At 39.5% G+C, this 21,096-nt stretch overlaps 1 protein-coding gene and 1 pseudogene across 2 annotated transcripts in view; both read right to left on the bottom strand.

Annotated features, from left to right (window-relative positions):
* The window catches only part of PLGRKT (plasminogen receptor with a C-terminal lysine), a 78,528-nt gene that overhangs the window by 45,205 nt on the left and 12,227 nt on the right, over positions 1–21,096 (bottom strand). The gene's annotated exons all lie outside the window — the stretch shown is intronic.
* Positions 17,998–18,842, bottom strand: LOC116418444 (annotated as a pseudogene).

Raw genomic sequence — 21,096 nt, 5'->3', positions numbered from 1 at the left:
AAAGCAGTTTGGGAGCATCAGATTCAATCTAAAATTGCTAGAAAACTTGTTACAGTTTAATAAACAATTACTTTAAATGTACATTTTTAGTGTTCCTGAATAATGCAGGTTTCTATTACATTTTAGAAAATCGTTTATAACAAAAACACGAACATACCATTATTTTGTTTGATTAGTGTCAATAGAAGGTAGAGATAGTATTCCCTCAAAAGAGTTAAACAGAGAAGAATGTAATGAAAGAACTCTGCACTTTCTGTGGACAGGGTTTAAGGTAACCTCAAGGGATGAAAAGGCACCCAGGGGCTGACAATAGCAGGAAACCATGAGCTCTTTTAGGCTCGAAGGGGAAGGGGAAGGAAACAGTATTAACCAGATCCAGCAACAGGTGGAGCTACTGAAGTGGTACTGTCTAAAAGGATCTGTGACTTAGGAACCCACTGCCATAGCCAGACCACATACATTCCTAAACTCACTGTCTCCCTACCCTCCAGACTCCTGCTGGGAACCACACTGGCTGATCCCCATCGAAGCCAGAGGGCAAGGGAGCCTGGGAAATGCAGTGTGGAGGGTCAGACTCAGAGCACAGGGCAGTGACAGACAAGGAAAAGTAGGATATGGAGGAGCCAGGTGGGGATGTTGCAGTAGGGCATCAAACAGAGAATGCTCAGGTCTCCAACCGATGTATGTCAAATAGTGATCTGAGTCAGCATGACAGACTATTTTTAGAGTTCTTGTTTAAGTCAGTTTCAAAATTTTTATAAAGTGTAAAAGTAGGACAGCAAAATTAAGTACTTAATGTTTTTTAAATTTAGGGAGAAATGATGGTTAGCACAAATCAGAATTAGCTGTAAAGTAAATATAAGTATTGAAATAGAAGGCAAATGTCTTGACAAGAAAAAATTGAAAACAGAAATGAGCAAGGGACATTAAAAGTATTAAATAAAGAAATTTACAGAACAGATCAAAGCCTAGCAGAAAAAATAATATTCTCCCCTGGATAATAGGTGGTGGAAGGCTGGGTAGAAATAAGGTTTATTTTGCTGCGTTTAATCATTATTGGTGTCAATGTAACAGATGGAAGGTGGCATTATATAATTTTAAACAGACAGCAGATTGGAACAATTTATTTCACCAATACTAGGTGCTTTGTTATAGAGCAGTGAGTTGAGGAGTCGCTAAATGATTCTCTCTCTCTTTTTTTTTTTTTTTTTTTTTTTGAGATGGAGTTTCACTCTTGTTGCCCAAGCTGGAGTACAATGACGCGATCTCAGGTCACTGCAACCTCTGCCTCCTGGATTCAAGCGATTCTCCTATCTCAGCCTCCTGAATGGCTGGGATTACAGGCGCACACCACCACGTCTGGCTAATTTTCTGTATTTTTAGTAGAAACAGGGTTTCACCAAGTTAGCCAGGCTAGTTTCGAACTCCTGACCTCAGGTGATCCGCCCACCTCAGCCTCCCAACATGCTGGGATCACAGGCATGAGCCACTGCGCCCGGCCATGATTCTCATTCTTAATGCTGTAAATTTTGAAATGATTCATACTTCACAGTTAGGATAAAGGCAACAATAAGATTGTTCTACCAAAGCACAAGAAAACAATATCACAGTATTAATCAGAAGTTTATAATTTAATCCCATTCTATGTCTCTATTAAGTAAACTTCTATCCTGCAAGCAAATATTTTAGTGATGAATATGAAGGGGAGGACTACAAAATAAAATGGTGTCCTTATTAATGGTTACAGATAAATCAATCCATGAGAAAATGGGCTCATGCACTTTTCTTCACATCAGATGAGAGAAGGAAATACCATTTCTATGGCCTCTGCCTGTTCATAGGTTCCACCTTATCCTACAAGACTAATAAAGAAGAAAAAGCAGAAGATTCAAATAAATACTATCAGAAATGACAAGATGGATAACACCACTGACCCCACATAAATACAAACAACCATCAGAGAATACTATAAACACTTCTATGCAAATAAACTGGAAAATCTGGAAGAAATGGGTACATTCCTGGACACATACACTCCCTCAAGACTGAACCAGGAAGAAGTTGAATCCCTGAATAGACAATGAGTTCTGAAATTGAGGCAGTAATGAACAGCCTACCAACCAAAAACAGCCCAGGTCCAAGATGGATTTACAGCTGAATTCTACCAGAAGTACAAAGAAGAGCTGGTACCATTTCCTCTGAAATGATTCTAAATAATTGAAAAGGAGGGACCCCTCCCTAACTAACTCTATGAGGCCAGCATCATCCCGATACCAAAATCTGGCAGAGACGCAGCAAAAAAAAAGAAAACTTCAGGCCAATATCCCTGATGAACATCGATGCAAAAATCCTCAATAAAATACTGGAGAGCCAAATTTTGCAGCACATCAAAAAGCTTATCCACCACAATCAAGATGGCTTTATCCCCAGGATGCAAGGTTGGTTCAACACACACAAATCAATAAATGTGATTCATTGCATAAACAGAACTAAAGACAAAAACCATATAATCATCTCCATAGATGCACAAAACACCTTTGATAAAATTCAAAATCCCTTCATGTTAAAAACTCACAATAAACTAAGTATTGAAGGAACACGCTTCAAAATAGTAAGAGCCATTTGTGACAAACCCACAGCCAATATCATACTGAATGGGCAAAAGCTGGATGACATGATCCTATTTCTAGAAAACCCCATTGACACAGCCCAAAAGCTTCTTAAGTTGATAAGCAACTTTAGCAAAGTCTCAGGATACAAAATGCATGTGCAGAAATCACAAGCATTCCTATACACCAACAATAGACAAGCAGAGAGTCAAATCATGAATGAACTCCCCATTCACAGCTACCACAAAGAGAATAAAATGCCTAGGAATACAGCTAACAAGGGAAGTGAAGGACCTTTTCAAGGAGAACTACAAACCACTGCTCAAGGAAATCAGAGAGGACATAAGCAGATGGATAAGAAGAATCAATATTGTAAAAATGGCCATATTGCCCAAAACAATTGATAGATTCAATGTTACTCCCATTAAATTACCATTGACATTCTTCACAAAATTAGAAAAAAAAGTATTTTGAAATTCTTATGGAGCCAAAAAAGAGCTCACATAGCCAGACAATCCTAAGCAAAAAGAGCAAAGCTGGAGGTATCATGCTACCTGACTTCAAACTATACTACGAGGCTACAGTAATCAAAACAACATGGTACTGGTATTAAAAAAATAGACACATAAACCAATGGAACAGAACGGACAACCCAGAAATGAAACTGCCTATCTACAACCATCTGATCTTTGACAAACCTGACAAAAACAAGCAATGGGGAAAGGACTCCCTATTTAATAAATGGTGCTGAGAGAAATGGTTAGCCATATGTAGAAAAATGAAACTTGATCCCTTCCTTACACCCTATACAAAAGTTAACTCAAGATGGATTAAAGACGTAAATGTAAAACCCAGAACTATAAAAACCCTAGAAGAAAATGTGGGCAATACCATTTAGGACATAGGCATAGGCAAAGATTTTATGATGAAATTGCCAAAAGCAACTGCAACAAGAGCAAAAATTGACACATGGAATCTAATTAAAGTAAAGAGCTTCTGCATAGCAAATGAAACTATCATCAAAGCAAACAGACAACCTACAGAATAGAAGAAAATTTTGCAATCTATCCATCTGACAAAGGTCTAATATCCAGAAACTACAAGGAACTTAAGAAAAGTTACAAGAAAAAAAACAAACAACCCCATCAAAAAGTGGGCAAAGGATATGAACAGACACTTCTCAAAAAAAGACATACATGCAGCCAACAAACATATGAAAAAAGCTCAACATCACTGATCACTAGAAAAATGCAAATCAAAACCACAATCTCATACCAGTCAGAATGGAAATTATTAAAAAATCAAGAAACAACAGATGCTGGCAATATTGAGGAGAAAAAGGAAAGCTTTTACACTGTTGGTGGGAATTTAAATTAGTTCAACCATTGTGGAAGACAGTATGGCAATTTCTCAAAGATTTAGAACCGAAAATACCATTTGACCCAGCAATCCCATTACTGGGTATATACCCAAAGGATTATAAATCATTCTATTATAAAGACACATACATACATATGTTCATTACAGCACTATTCACAATAGCAAAGACATGGAATCAACCCAAATGCCCATCAATAACTATCGGGGGAACCACCCCAATAATTAAACGTAGGTTCTTTTCTATTTTCCCTAAGTGTTGGCCGGTCTGAGAAATAAAGGGAAAGAGTACAAAACAGAGAAATTTTAAAGCTGGGTGTCCAGGGAAGACACCACATGTTGGCAGGTTCCTTGATGCCCCCTGAGCTGCAAAACTAGCAAGTTTTTATTAGCGATTTTCAAAGGGGAGGGAGTGTACAAACAGGGTGTGGGTCACAGAGATCACATGCTTCAAAGGCAATAAAATATCACAAGGCAGAAGACCAGAGCAAGATCATAAGGTCAGGGTGAAACTAGAATTACTAATGAAGGTCCATGCCCCACTGGGCACACATTGTTATTGATAAACATCTTAGCAGGAAACAGGGTTCAAGAGCAGAGACTACAATTCTGACTAGACTAGGGATCATGCTACCTGACTTCAAACTATACTACGAGGCTACAGTAATCAAAACAACATGGTACTGGTATTAAAAAAAATAGACACATAAACTAATGGAACAGCATAGATAACTCAGAAATGAAACTGCATATCTACAACCATCTGATCTTTGACAAACCTGACAAAACGACTAGAATTCGCCAGGCTGGAATTTCCTAATCCTAGCAAGCCTGGGGGCGCTGCAGGAGGCCATGGCGTGTTTCATCCCTTATCTGCAACTGCATAACACAGAGCAGACACCCCCAGAGCAGCCATTTCAGAGGCCCCCCAGCCGGGAATGCATTCTTTTCCCAGGGTTGTTAATTATTAATATACCTTACTGGGGAAAGAATTCAGCAATATTTCTCTTACCCGTTTTCGGTAATAAGAGAAATATGGCTCTGTCCTGCCTGGCCTACAGGCAGCCAGACTTTAAGGTTATCTCCCTTGTTCCTTGAAAATTGTCGTTATCCTGTTCTTAAGGTGCCCAGATTTCATATTGTTCAAACACACATGCTTTACGAACAATTTGTGCAGTTAACACAATCATCACAGGGTCATGAGGCGACATACATCCTCAGCTTACAAAGATGACAGGATTAAGAGATTAAAGTAAAGACAGGCATAGGAAATTATAAGAGTATTGATTGGGGAAGTGATAAATGTCCATGAAATCTTCACAATTTATGTTCTTCTGACACGGCTTCAGCAGGTCCCTCCATTTGGGGTCCCTGACTTCCCACAACAAATAACAGACTGGATAAAGAAAGTGTGGTACATATACAGCATGGAATACTATGCAGTCATAAAAAGAAACAAGATCATGTCCTTTGCAGGGAAACGGATGAAGCTGGAAGCCATTACCCTCAGCAAACTAACGCAGGAACAGAAAACCAAACACCGCATGTTCTCACTTACAAGTGGGAGCTGAACAATGAGAACACATGGACACAGGGAGGGGAACAATATTCACTGGGGCCTGTTGGGGGAGGGTGGGCCAGGGGGAAGCACATTAGGGAAAAGAGCTAATGCATGCTGGGCTTAATACCTAGGTGATGGGTTGACAGGTTCAGCAAACTACCATGGCACACGTTAGCCTATGTAACAAACAGGCACATCCTGCACATACACTCTGGAACTAATAAAAACCTACATATTGGCTACAACATACACTACTCAGGTAATGGGTGCATTAAAATCTCAGAATTCACCACTATAGAATTCATCCATGTAATCAAAAACCACTTGTACCCAAAAACTATTGAAAATTTTAAAAATATTTAAAATAAAAATGAAGTTAAGGTACAAGGTCTACAGTTGCAGCTCTCACTGTGCTTTTTGTTTGTGTACATTATAGAATAAAATGTAACTGCAGTTTTTTTCAGGAGAGAAAAATCACCCATAGTCCCTCACTTTTATATTGCTTTTAAAACTGAGGTCTTCATGTACAAAATTTTCTCAAAGTAAATATTTCTTCAAATTAATATTTTTATTTTGGAGTACATAAATAATTTTATTCTATAATTTGGCATCTAAAACATGTAAAATGATTGACAATCAAATGAATGCTCCCATATATAACAAAAATTCAGATGCTAAATGATGAAATTATCTTACCATAATAAATAAATCCCTAACACAATGGCCTCATATTGCTAATTTGTCTTCAGTAAATATATTTGAACTGAACCTACCCATGAACTTAAACTAACATCACTAATTTTTCATATACACAAACACCAAATTTGTGTTTATTGAACACAATCTAAATAGTTCTTCTTCCAAGAAAAGCACTATGTGATATAATTTGAAACACTTCAGAGCATTTAATTATTATAAAACTTCTCAACCTTGTGTTTTTATCTTTATATCCTTATTGACTAGCACAGGGCCTGGCATATTGTCAGGTCTTTAAAAAGTGTTGAATATATAAATTAGTATTATGATATTCTATTTTGGGTTCTATCCATAATATAAACATGTCTGATTATACCTCTAGGCGGCATTATAATGTTGTTCTTACAAATTTTTCCAAAAAAAAAAAAAAATTCTGAAGCATTGCTTTGCAAATCCACACCTAAAGTGATGTCTCAAGAATAGGGGAAGTGGAGAATTTGGAGACTTTACCCTAAAAAACCTAGGAATCAAGTTAGATAAGATCTTGAAATAATTGGCTTAAAAATAGAAACATTTGGCCTTAAAACTATAATTTTAAAAGAAAAGGAAAATGCTATCACCACTCTTAATTGCACCTGTAACTATATGTGTGTGTGTGTGTGTGTATGATTGATATTAGCATTTAATGCTGCCACTTTCAAGTACTACAAAGGTTTAGTGTTTCATTGCCTAATCTGTATATGGACAACTCTATTATAAGCCCAGGACATGGAATTTAACAGAAGCCCACCGAAGACATGTAGAAATCTTCCCTGAGGGAATAACTGGTCTAAATTTGGAGGGACTAGATAAAAAGTTTTATTTTAGATTATATTTTGCTATAAAATCATATTATCTTGTTGACACTGAAAGTGGCTTTTGAACTGTATAATGGGCAGAGGTTGGAAGAGTGTGGAGGGCTCAGAGGAAGACAGGAGGATGAGAGAAAGTTGGATCTTCCTAAAGACTTGTTGAATGGTTGTGACCCAAATGCTGATAGTGATATGGACAGAGATGGCCAGGCAGATGAGGTCTCAGATGGAAATGAAAAACCTATGGGAAGCAGAGCAGTCACTTTTGCTAAGCTTTAGCAAAGAGCGTGGTTGCACTGTGCCCTGCCAAGGGATATGTGCAACTTTGAGCTTGAGAGTGATGATTTAGCGTATCTGGTGGAAGAAATTTCTAACCAGCAAAACATTCAAGATGCACACTGGCTGCTTCTAGCAGCCTAGGCTCAAATGTACAAGCAAAGAAATGACCTAAAACTGGAACTTATATTTAAAAGGGAGCATAGAAGTTTACAAAATTTGTAGCATGGCCATATGGTAGAAAAGAAAAGTCCATTTTTGGGTGAAGAATTCAAGCAGTCTGCGTCAATTTGCATAAGTAAAGAGGAGGCAAGTCTAATAGTCAAGACAATAAAGAAAAGGCCTAAAGACATTCAGAGACCTTTGCAGCAGCCCCTCCCATCACAGGCCCAGAGGCCTAAGACGACAGAATGGTTTCCTGGGCCAGGCCGAGGGCCCCACTTCCCTGCACAGCCTCGGGACACTGTTCCCCATATCATTGTCACTCCAGCTCCAGCCTTAGGTCAGATACAGCTCAGATACTGATACAGCTCAGGTCACTGCTTCAGAGGGTGCAAGCTGTAAGCTTTAGCAGCTTCCAGGTGATGCTAAGCCTGTGAGTATGCAGCATATAAGAGTTGAGGCTTGGGAGCCTCTTCCTAGATTTTGGAGGATGTATGGAAAAGTCTGGATGTCCAGACAGAAGCCTGCTGCAGGGGGAGATTCCTCATGGAGTACCTCTATTAGAGCAGTACGGAGGGGAAAGATGGGGTTGAAGTCCCCACACAGATTCTACTGGGGCACTGTGATGGTTAATACTAAGTGTCAACTTGATTGGATTGAAGGATGCAAAGTATTAATCCTGGGTATATCTGTGAGGGTGTTACCAAAGGAGATTAACATTTGAGTCAGTGGGTTGGGGAAGGCAGATCTACCCTTAATCTGGATGGGCACCATCTAATCAGCTGCCAGTGAATATAAAGCAGGCAGAAAGATGTGAAAAAGTTAGACTGGCCTAGCCTCCTGGCCTACATCTTTCTCCCATGCTGGATGTTTCCTGCCCTTGAACATCGGACTCCAAGTTCTTCAGTTTTGGAACTCGGACTGGCTATCCTTGCTCCTTAGCCTGCAGACAGCCTATTGTGGGACCTTGTGATTGTGTGAGTTAATACTTAATAAACTCCCCTTTATATATATACCCAGAATGGCAGATCCACTGACAGCTTGGACCCTGCACCTGGAAAAGCCACAGACACTCAACACCAGCCTATAAGAGCAGTTGTGGGGGCTGAACCTTGCAAAGCCACAGGCGTGGAGCTGCCCAAAGCTTTGGGAGCCCATCCCTCACACCAGTGTGCACTGGATGTGGGACATGAAGTCAAAGGAGATTAGTTTGGAGCTTTAAGGTTTAACGACTGCCCTGCTGGGTTTCAGATGCATGGGGCCTGTAGCCCCTTTCTTTTGGCCAAATTCTCCTATTTAATGAGAGTGTTTACCCAGTGTATTTTGGAATACCTCCACTGTATCTTGGAATAATGAAATTCTAACTTTTTTTTTTCCAGAAACATTCTAAGGCATGGTTTCTCAAATTCTTATCTAAGTTTAAGAACAAGCATAGGTGAAGTGGGACCTGGAGAAATTTTTACCTTTAAAAACCCTAGAAACCAAGCATATAAGATGATAAAATGATTGCTTTTAAAATAACAAAATAATATTTTGACTTTAAAACTTTATTTTTAAAAGCATTTTTTCTAATGCTATTGCTGGCCTTAATTGTACCTATTCATTTTTCTATTTGTGACTGAAATAAGCATTTAAGGCAATCATTTTGAAGTATAAAAGTTTATGCTTCATTACACAATCTGTGCAATCAACCTCACTATAAACTCAAGACATAGAAATTAACAGAAGTAGGTGGGCACAGTGGCTCATGCCTGTAATCCCAGCATTTTGGGAGGCTGAGTCAAGTGGATCACTTGAGGTCAGGAGTTTAAGACCAGCCTAGGCAACACAACATGGTGAAACCCCATCTCTACTAAAAAAAAAAAAAAAAAAAAAATACAAAAATTAGATGACATGCTCACGTGAACCCAGGAGGCAGAGGTTGCAGTGGGCAGTGGGCCAAGATCGTGCCACCACACATCAGCCTGGGTGACAGAGCGAGACTCTGTCTCAAAAAAAAAAAAAAAAAAGAAATTAACAGAAGTCACCAAAATCATGGTGAAATCATAATTAAGGCAATAAGCAGTTTAAGCAGGCAGGGTTGGGAAAATTATGTTTTAGAGTTTGCTTCTCTATAAAAATGAATTTGTTCATATTGAAACTTTGTCTAACACTATTGTCTGTTGTATAGCTCTTGGAATAAGGCAGATACACAGTAGAAAATTAAAATGGTTCACCTCTAGTACAGGTTTATGGCCTGTACCACAGAGAAAGATTAGACATGGCATCAGTATATCAAATAAGCGTTCACAAATGAACAATAAAATTTTGTCTCCATTTTTTAAAGCACAGCCTTTTACCTTGAGACCAATAAACAACACTCTAGATGAAATAAATCAGCATTATTTACTTCAGCTTGATATAATATTGCTAATTGTTAAATGGCTAAAGAAAATGGGTATTTGTATGACAATATTTAGCTTAACTTACTCTCTGGTTATGTATATAATGAAACTAGAGATGAAAGAAAGAAAGAAACTAGATGATGAAAGAATGGAAGAGTCATCATAAGCAAATAAAAGAAAGCAGGTAAGAAAAGAAGGAAATGGGTCGGTTGCGGTGGCTCACGCCTGTAATCCCAGCACTTTGGGAGGCCAAGGTAGGCAGATCACCTGAGGTCGGGAGTTTGAGACCAGCCTGGCCAATATGGTGAAACCCCATCTCTACTAAAAATACAAAAATTAGCCGGGCCATGGTGGCATGCATCTATAATCCCAGCTACTCAGGAGGCTGAGGCAGGAGAATCACTTGAACCCAGAAGGCAGAGGTTGCAGTGAGCCAAAATTGTGCCACTGCACTCTAGCCTGGGAGACAGAGCAAGACCCTGTTTCCAAAAAAACAACAACAACAACAAAGAAAGAAAAGAGGGACACATTATTGAGCATCTACTCTGCTACATGAACCAGTTCTTGGGTATCCTTCTCCCCATCTTAGAGATGAAGAAGCCAGACTCAGAGAGCCTGTGTCACTTATGCATGGCCACTGAACCAGTAAGTGATAGAGTCAGGTTCAGACACAGGTATGTGTGACTCCAAAGCCTGTGAACCTCCAAGTGCACACAAAGAAGAATGAATCCACAGCCCTCAGTAGCCATATCATGACATTAAGCCACTGCGAACACAGCCCCTTGCTGGCTAGGGAAGAAACCCAACTATAAGAATATATTTCTGGCCGGGCGCGGTGGCTCAAGCCTGTAATCCCAGCACTTTGGGACGCCGAGACGGGCGGATCACGAGGTCAGGAGATCGAGACCATCCTGGCTAACACAGTGAAACCCCGTCTCTACTAAAAAAATACAAAAAATTAGCCGGGCGAGGTGGCAGGCGCCTGCAGTCCCAGCTACTCGGGAGGCTGAGGTGAGAGAATGGCGTAAACCTGGGAGGCGGGCTTGCAGTGAGCTGAGATCCGGCCACTGCACTCAGGCCTGGGTGACAGAGCGAGACTCCGTCTCAAAAAAAAAAAAAAAAAAAAAGAATATATTTCTAATTACTGATAAGATATGACATTTTTAAATTTAACTTAAAATTTCAGTTTTTCATTGGTTTAGCCTACAGTTTATTTATAAGCTTCTGGAAGACATTAAAATAGACTTAAACGAATGGAAAAACATTTCCTATTCTTGAATAAAATGACTCCATAGTTCTTCATAAATAAACTTACAAATTAATACAATCCCAATGAAACATATCAACAGACTATTTTATACTTGGGCATGTTGATACTAAAATTTCTGTGAAAAATCAAACATGCAAGATTATCCAAGAAAACACTGAAAAAGAAAAACTACAATGGCATACTAGCCTCAACAAGCATTAAACCGTACTAAAAAGTATCTGTAATTAAAACACTACAGCACTAGTACATGACTAGACAAACTGACCAATGAATTAGAGTGTCCAGAAATAAATGCAAGTACATACAGAGACTTAGTATGTGATAAAGGTAGTATCTTAACTCACTGGGGGTAAAGATAGACTTTGTAATAAATGGTATAGGTACTGCAAGGTAGCCATCAGAAAAAGATAAAATTAGATCCCTATCTCATATCATATATGAGAATAAACCCCAAATGGATTTGGAATCTAAATGTCAATAAATGAGGCTATACAAGTTGCTATGGTTTGAATGTGTCCTCCCAAAGTTCCTGTGTTAGAAACTTAATCCTTTATCCTCATGAATGAATAAATGCTGGCTCTGCACTCATGAATAAATTAATGTCCCTGACATGTAAGTAGGTTTGTTATTATGGCTTTGTTATAAAACCAAGCTTTCTTGGGCTTGCTTGCTGTGTCTCACCATGTGATGCTTTCTGCCATGTCCTGATGCAGAAGGAAGGAGACTTCCCAGCCTCTAGAACCATGAGCTAAATCAATCTCTATTCTTTATAAATTACCCAGTCTGTATATTGGATTATAGCAACAGAAAATGAATGAAGACAAAGGTACCACAGGAAACAAGGATAACTGTGGTATAGGGAAAAGCTTTCTAAATCAAGAACCAAAATGTAGAGGCAATAAAATATTAATAACTTGATCACATAAAACTAAATTTTTTTTCATGGTGTAAAAAATTTTAAACCACCATAAACAAGTGACAAACTCAGATAAAATATTAGGAAGATATATCCATAGACAAGAGGTCAATACTCCTAATATACAAAGAACCCTTGAGGAACAGTAGATAAAAGCCCAATAAACAGAAAATTCACAAAAAACAAGATGTATAAATGGCCCTCAAACATGAGAAAATGTTCAAACTCACTCATAATTAAAGAAAAGCAAATTAAAGCAAGACTGAGCTACCACTTCTTGCCTGTCAGGCTGGCAAAAACTAAAAAGCAAGACAACACACTTTGTTGCTGAGACTTTGGGAAAATAGCCACTTTCAGATTGATAAACCCTTCTGAAGAGAAACGTAGCAATGTCTAACAAGTACCTGCCTTTAACTCAGCAATCTCAACTCTAAAAATCTACCCTGAAGATACACCTCCAACAATATAAAAATATGAAAGCACAAAGTGATTCACTGAAGCACCGTTTGTAATAGCAAAATATTGGAAATAATCTAAGTACCTGGGGTGGGCAGAATAATGGGCCCTCAGAGAAGCCCATGTCTAATCCTCAGAACCTGTGAATCTATCTCCTTACATGGCAAAAAAGGACTTTGTAGATGTGACTAAGCTCAGGATTTTGAGATGGGAAGAGAAAAGTATCCTGTATTATCCAGTCCCAGTATAATCACAAGGGTCCTAAAAGTGGAAGATGGAGGCAAGAGAGTCAGAATTAGAGAGAAGTGAAGATGCCATGCTGCTAGCTTAAATATGGAGGAAGGGCCCATGAGCCAAGGAATGCAGGCAGCCTCTAGAAACTAAAAAAGGCAAGGAAAGAGTTTTTCTCCTAGACCCTCCAGAAGAAATGCAGACCCCCTCACATCTTGATTTTTATCCATTGAGAACCATTTCAAACTTCTGGCCTTCAGAAATATAAGATAAAAAATTTTATGTTGTTTTAAATCACTAAGTTTGTGATAATCTGTTACAGCAATAGAAAACTAATACAGTGTACATATATTATTTGAATAAATTTTGATATAGCTACACAATAAAATTATATGCAACCATTTTTTTAAATGATAAAGATCTCTATGAATTGATTTGGAGTGGTTTCCAGGATATACTGTTAAATGAAAAATGCAAAGTAAGCAAGGTATCAATAATATGCTACCCTTCGCACATAAGAGAAGGGGGCATGAGAAAATACACATGTAGCTATTCACTGTACCAAATCAATGTAGGAAGGACAAACCAAAGATTTACCTTGGTTAAGAAATTAAACACCTATAGAGGAAGGGTGGTAACAGGGTATTATAAAGAGGAGAGGGAATGGGAATGGGTTAATAGGGAGAAAGAGGAAGAACATTTCTTGAAGTGTATCTTGTTTGTTTGTTTGTTTGTTTAAGACAGGGTCTTGCTCTGTCACCAGGCTGGAGTGCAATGGCGCCATCTCGGCTCACTGCAACCTCCACTTCCTGGGTTCAAGCGATTCTGCTGCCTCAGCCTCCCCAAGTAGCTAGGATTACAGGTGCCCGCCACCACACCCAACTAACTTTTGTATTTTTAGTAGAGACAAAGGTTTCACCATGTTGGCCAGGCTGGTCTCAAAGTCCTGACCTCAGGTGATCTGCCTACCTTGGCCTCCCAAAGTGCTGGGATTACAGGCATGAGCTACCATGAATGTATCTTTTTATATAGCTCTGACTATTAGAACCATAGCCATGTTTCATATACTCCTCAGCCCTATAATTAATTAAAATCAACCAGATGTGGAGAGAATACAAAGTATAACAAATAAACCCAACTGCATTACAAGTCAATAAACTAACACTGAAGGAGCCAGGAAAAACTAACCTTATTAACTTCTGAAATCAGTATTTTGACTGGATACTGTGAAGACAAAAAGAACATACAAATAATGTCCTCTAGTTATTGAATCTGTTTCTTACAGGGGTACATATGGGCAATTCTAAAACTATTTTATGTGTCTACTGGGATTGAAGTGAATATAGTGTAAAGTGTCTCAGTACCTAAGGAAAAACAACTTACAGAAAAAGAAAAGGAAAGAGCTAGAATGAAATGTGTCATACTGGATTGGAATTAGAGGTGCCAATATGAACTTGTGGTTTAGAAAATATATACAGATAGGTAGATATAGAAATAAATACAGATGTGCGTCTATGCATGGGTTCATATACATACATGTCTTTACTGAGAGAACCTAAGGACAATCATCGTAACAGTGAGCACACCCAGAGCCCAGGTCTTGATTTCCAAATATCATTCTCTGACAAAAGGAACCAGGACTCCATGAAGAAGTCAATAATTCCAGGCCTGGAACAGGAACAATATAAGATGAGCCTGGCATATACTGTGATCACAGAAAAGAAGCAAGTACTCAAAAAAGGATGAGTTCTATTGAAATGATATAGAAAGCAAATGGAAGTTGGTCAAAGTCAAGGCTGAAACAATCTGAGCCACAAAATAAATAATGATGGCACTAGCTTATAACCCATAGAACAAAATGTCCATGAAAACATATTGATATAAATAATTGAATAAATAAACACACAAAGAAGGGATGGCTCTTCCAATTAACAAATACAGATGAAATGAAGTAAATAAAAAAAATCAGTATTAGGCAAACCTCAGAGTAATAATTGTTGCACGTAAGATCCCACCAATGAAAGATGAAATCAGTGGGCAAAAGTTCAAGAAGAAGCAGGATATTAACAAAGTCTCAAAGTATTTCCTCAAAGATATTTATCAATTAGAAAGAAAAAACAGTAACTTTACAGTGTATATAAACTTGATGGATACAACCTTAACCAAGTGATCAAAGTTAACACCACTAGCAATAAGACATATCAACTTCATGTATCCTCTGATACAATGCAACAAGGAAGACACAAAAGCATTTTATGGTTTAAGAAAAATAAGCAAAAACGTTCACAATCTCAGTCGAATCAGGAGAAAATATTGAACAAACCCAAAGTAAGAAATTCTACTAAATAAATGACCAGTATTTCTCAAAAGTACTTATCATAAAAGCCAAGGAAAGAAAGAATAACTGTCACAGATGGGAGGAGATTGAGAAGACACCAATTAAATGTAAAGCAAGATCTTGGGTTTGATCCTGGAACAGAAAGGGGACTTCAGGAGAAAAACTGGTGAAATGAAAAAAAAAAAAAAAAAAAAAAAAATCAGTGGTTTAAATAGTATTGTACCAATATTAATCTCCTGGTTTTGATCACTGTACAATTATTTTGTAAATTGTTAATATTAGAGAAAGCTGGATAAAGGATATACTTGAACTCTCCATGTTTTGCACCTTTTCTGCAAATCTAAAATTATTTCAAAATTAAGCATTTTTTAAAAATACAGATTCACGGCCGGGCGCAGTGGCTCAAGCCTGTAATCCCAGCACTTTGGGAGGCCGAGACGGGCGGATCACGAGGTCAGGAGATCGAGACCATCCTGGCTAACCCGGTGAAACCCCGTCTCTACTAAAAAACACAAAAAACTAGCCGGGCGAGGTGGCGGGCGCCTGTAGTCCCAGCCACTCGGGAGGCTGAGGCAGGAGAATGGCCTGAACCCAGGAGGCGGAGCTTGCAGTGAGCTGAGAACCGGCCACTGCACTCCAGCCTGGGCGACAGAGCGAGACTCTGCCTCAAAAAAAAAAAAAAAAAAAAAAAAAAAATACAGATTCACTTTTATTCTGAATATCATGAGTTTATTCAAGTCTAAAAATACTTCAGATCGTTTTCCTTAATACTCAACATTAAAGACATCTATGGGGGCTTTTTTCTCTCTCTAGAAATCCTCCTCCTCCTGCTGCCCTAAATTCTTCATCAACTTAAGGAACCAGGTAAAGTAGAAAAAAGACATGTAAAAGTCTAAAGATTTTAATAACAAGGTTACCTGAAGTTCTTTTGAAATATGGTACGGTGACTATGTGTCTATCTGTATACATATTATCAAAATGTATAAAGAAGGCAAAAACAATTAAAGCTATAGGATCATTTTTAATCATTTTGCACCTGAAACCCTGCATATAGTAGGCATTTTGTAAATGCCTCACAGAATTAATAAATATTAAAGCAATCCACCCCCTTGCCCAAGCAATGAAGAACAAAAATTAACAAAAATTTGCTCTCTTCAGATTTATGAAAATAAAATTATAGCTTGGAGGAAAAAAAAAAAAAGCTTTCTGATGGTTACTAGATTCATTGGTCTCACTTAAGTTTGTGAACAAATCTAAAAACTGTGTGTCTGCCCTGGAGAAGTGTCTGTCCTGGACCCATTGTTTGCATGGAAGGGCTAGGCAGCCAAGGATCAGCTTGGTGGCTTGACCTTTCTTTGCCATTTATCTACCTTTGTAGAAAAGTGCCTGTGGCTCTAATGACCTTTATTAAGTGTTCTACTTTCACTTCTTACCATTTCTGGACATCAGAATATAGGAAATATTAAACATATTTTCATTAGCTCCCCTAAGTGACTGCAGACATATTAGTATCTGCCCCACATTTTAAGAGACTTGGTGGACATTTTTAGTAGGCTCTTTAAAAGTTAAATAATGCATAATAGTATTTGCATTTAGATACAGTCCTTCGTACTATAACTAAGCTAACTTATTTCCACTCATTCCAGCTTTGAAAGAGAAAGACACAGCAGGTTGCCACTCAAACTTTGAAGACCAGTAAAGGTCAAGATGCACTTTTCAAAGGGGCTGTGTGGGCAGAACCTGGTGAGCAGTTTCTTTATCTGAGCCAGTTAAAGACTTAGTATGTGACCCCTAATCTTTACTGTACAGTGTCTAGCTTCTGTATACTCATGAAGAATGGACCTCATACCAAGACAGCTAGATATCCACATGCAAAAGAGTAAAGTTGGACCCTTACTTCATACCATACATAGAAATTAACTCAAAATGGACCAAAGACCTAAATTTAAGAGCTACAACTAGAAAACTTTTAGAAAAAATACATAGGAGCAAATCCTTATGAAGTTGGATTTGGCAATGGTTTCTCTGATATGACACCAAAAACAACAAAAGAAAAATAAATTGGACTTCATAAAAATTGAAAATGTGTGTTTCAGTGGACACTGCCAAGAGAAAAAAAAAACCTGCAAATGGGAGAAAATATTTACAAAACTTATATCCAATAAAAATCTAGTATCCATACTATGTAAAGTACTTTTTTTTTCCTCATGATTTCTCAGTTTATTGCGCCCCTATTGGGCTTTCTGTTTAATAAACACATAGAAGCTCTAATTACAAGTGAAGAAAATGAAGGTTCATGACAAAACACAACACAATGGAGACACTTGTTAAAATATTTTCTCAAAAAATAAAAACGACTGTCCATTTTGACTTATTTTGTTTTGGTGCCATTCAAAATGTATAAAAAGCCTTAGCAACTAAATGAAGACTGAGTTTCAAGGAAAAAAAAACGTAAAGAAGTCAGTACTGCATGTCTTAACTGAATTTTTACATGGATTTGCAGGTTTAATTCTCCTTGCATACGTAGCATCTTTGTTTTAATCTAACATATTTAGAGAAGATCACATTGTACGCACTTGTAGAGTTTAATGTCTAAGTAGAATATGTCGATCTCATAATATGATTTTGAAAAATCAGAAATTACTGTCCATTTAATACACGATTATGAGGATGCATACGATCATCTTCAAAGCTGTTGCCATCAATACTCAGAGCAATTCGCCTGGTATCTTGTTGAGACCTCACCTTCTGCCCTTCATGTCTGTCTTGGGGTAAATCAAGAGGCAAACCAGAGGCCAGTGCTCAGCACCAAATGGTCAGTGTCGCCCCTCATCTTCTCACTGGGATCTCATCACCAACATGCTCAACCCCTAAGTTGGCACCCACAAGAGACTTCCCTGCAGCCCTCTCCAGCCACAAGATGTCACAGTGAAATGCTTAGAAATGCAGGACATGTTATGGAGCACGATGCTGAGGGGGAAGACCAAGACCCAAGCCACCAAGATGACAGTGCACACCCCCAACCAGATGGAGCTTTCCACCACACCCCGCCTATCCTGCTCCTCCTCCGCTGCCTCCTGGGGAGCCCGGCCTTGCAGAGGCTGCTGTCCAGCAGGGAGGGTCACCACAGTGACGGACTTCTGTGGGCTCCTGGGAAGCAGGCGGTAGCTCATGTCTCCGGGCAGCAGCACATGCTCCTTGGAGATGGGCAGGGGCAGCATGTAGCACCCATTGCTGGGAAGTCTGATGAAAACCAGCATGTGCTCGGAAGTGTGTGGAATGGTGATGACAGCCAGGACCTTGGGGTCATCGAGGAGCTGCGACACGGAGAAGCCGGGGGGGCAGCTTGGTGACACCGCTGCACCAGGGTCATCACACCTCCTTCTGGCTGGTCATCTGCTGGAGGCACACTGAACAGCAGGTGTGCTTGCAATCCAGCAACTTGGGCCTTCGCTAGGGGCTGTAGTAATTAAAACAGATCTGACATTCTAGCAGAGTCCTGGGACAGCGTCTCCATGGTGGACCCTGAGCAGGAAGGACAAGGCCAAGGGGAAGGGGAGGGAGCTGGTCTTCAGAGGCCGCCGCTTTGCGTCTTTCCAGTGCAGGTGATAGGGAGCTCACAGGCATCAACACTCACAGGTGTGTTCATTTTGTCAAAGGCAAGGGCGACCTCAGCGACAGGCACTCAGAGCCAGCAGTGGGGCACATCTTCTCTCAAAACACCCAGGAATACAAGGCCAGCAGCAATGGTAATTTTCAAAGACCATGGCTTCTGGAAATAGTGGTTCCCAAGGAAAACATTGCAGTATGATTATTTATCCTCCAAACTGAATATGTCACTGAGTCCCTTTCACCCCATTCTGCGTGATGACATCAAGTGGAAATGGTACGCGTTTGGGAGGCAAGAGCCAGGAAGCACAACTGAGACTGAGCTTTCTTCAGCGGAACTTTCTCCATGGCGGGTTCAGGCGCTCCCTACAGAGGCTGCAGCATCAGCATCCGGGGTGGTCCTGGCGCGCCCGCCCAGCTGAGCCAGACAGGCCCTAGGGCCAGCAGCCACCGCGAGCCACAAAAAGGACACACAAAAGACTAGAACTGACTTTTCACCAAAGCAGATACACAAATGGCCATTAAGCCCATGAAAACATATTCAATGTTATTAGCCATTATGGAAATTCAACTCAAAACCAGAATGAGATATATTTCAAAATCACCAGATGACTAGGATTCGAAAAAAAAAAAAAGAGAGAGAGAGAAAATAAGATTTGGTGAGGACATAAAAAATGGTAACCCTTACACTTTACAGTGGGAATGTAAAAAACTGCGGCCATGGTGGAAAACAGTTTGGTGGTTCCTCAATAAGTTAAGCATAAAATTACCACATGGCTCAGCAACTCCATTACTAGATATATACCCAAAAGAATGGAAAACAACTGTTCAAACAAAAACTGGTATAAGAATGTTCACAGCAGCACTAAACAATAGCCAAAAGGTAGAAACAACCCAAATATCCACCAACAGATGACTAGGTAAACAAAATATGGTATATCCATACAATGGATGATATTCAGCCATAAAAAGGAATGAGGTACTGATACATGTTACAACACGGATGAATCTTAGAAAGATTATGTTAACTGGAGGAAGCCAGACACAAAAGACTATGTATTCTATGATTTCATTTATAGAAAATGCCCCAAATAAGCAAACCCATTGAGACAGAAAACAGATTAGTGGTTGCAGAAAGCATAGTAGTGGTTGCAAAGGGCTGAGGAAGGAGAGGAGGAATTTGAAGTGGCTGGTTAGCAATTATACGGTTTCCTTTTGGAGTGATGAAGTGTTACAGAATTAAATAGTGGTGACAATTGCACAACATTGTACATGTACTAAATGTCACTGAATTGTGGTAGATTTTAAAACGGTTACACTTATATGATGTGTATTTTTTTCACAAGTGAAAAAAACGAACTTCGGAAGAATGACTTCAGGTGAGGAACATGGGGAGACTAAGGCAGGTGGTGGGTACAGGAGGTATGGGCAGAAATGAGTCCCAGAAGGACAAGCTAAAGACGGTGTGGATCCAGGAGTTAAGTCGCGCACGTACCCCCACTCCCTCAGCGAACTTGTGTTGGCCATGCCATCCCTTTATGCAAGACACTTCCAGGTTAAGTCCACTCACACTTCTAGGCTCTGGGCCAACTCCCACTCACTACCTGGTCTTTCTACCTACAAAACTTGTGCTGCCTTCTTCTCCTCCACCTACTCTACATTCCGGTTCCCTGTCACCAAAAGCCTCTCTGCAAAGCACACACTGCACTTTCTTCCTTTCCTCAGAACATAGGACCCTTCCTATTTGAAGATGTTAGTACGGTCTTCTCCTCAAAAAACAAGCAAGTAAAGAAAAAAACAGATGGGAGGGCACAAGTATGACACATATTAGAAGTTATAAGGATTTAAGCAACTTTTAAATGTGCTCGTAATAGTTGTTTGCTGCTTTTTTATGTATTTGAGAAAGCATTTATTGAGCACACACTATATTTTATATTGCAAAAACTATCAGGTCACATCACTACTCCTCTCAAAACCCTTTAGTGGCTTCCCACATCACTCAGAATACATTTCAAAACATCTGTCCTGGGTACAAAGCTTGAACGACCTCTCACCTCATCTCTCTCCACTCCCCCGCATCCTTTCAGAGTTCTGGCCACACCAGCCTCTTTGCTGGTCTTCCAACTCACCACGAGTTCTCCCAGCTCAGTGCCTCTGCATTCACTTTCCTTCTGCCTGAAACTCTTTCCCCGGCTATCTGCATGGCTCACTTTGTCATTTCCCTCAAGGCTCAGCTCAAAGGTCACCTTCTGAGGCTTGCACTAACTACTCTACCAAAAATGGGATTTCCCACTCACCCACCCACTGTCTCCCATCATCATCCCTTACTCTTTTTCCCCTCACAGAACTCATCACCACTA

Source organism: Piliocolobus tephrosceles, chromosome 14 (assembly GCF_002776525.5).
Source record: "Piliocolobus tephrosceles isolate RC106 chromosome 14, ASM277652v3, whole genome shotgun sequence".
In the NCBI taxonomy this organism is placed as follows: Eukaryota; Metazoa; Chordata; class Mammalia; order Primates; family Cercopithecidae; genus Piliocolobus; species Piliocolobus tephrosceles.
Note: the sequence above shows the minus strand (reverse complement) of the source record. Positions and strands in the feature narration are given on the sequence as shown.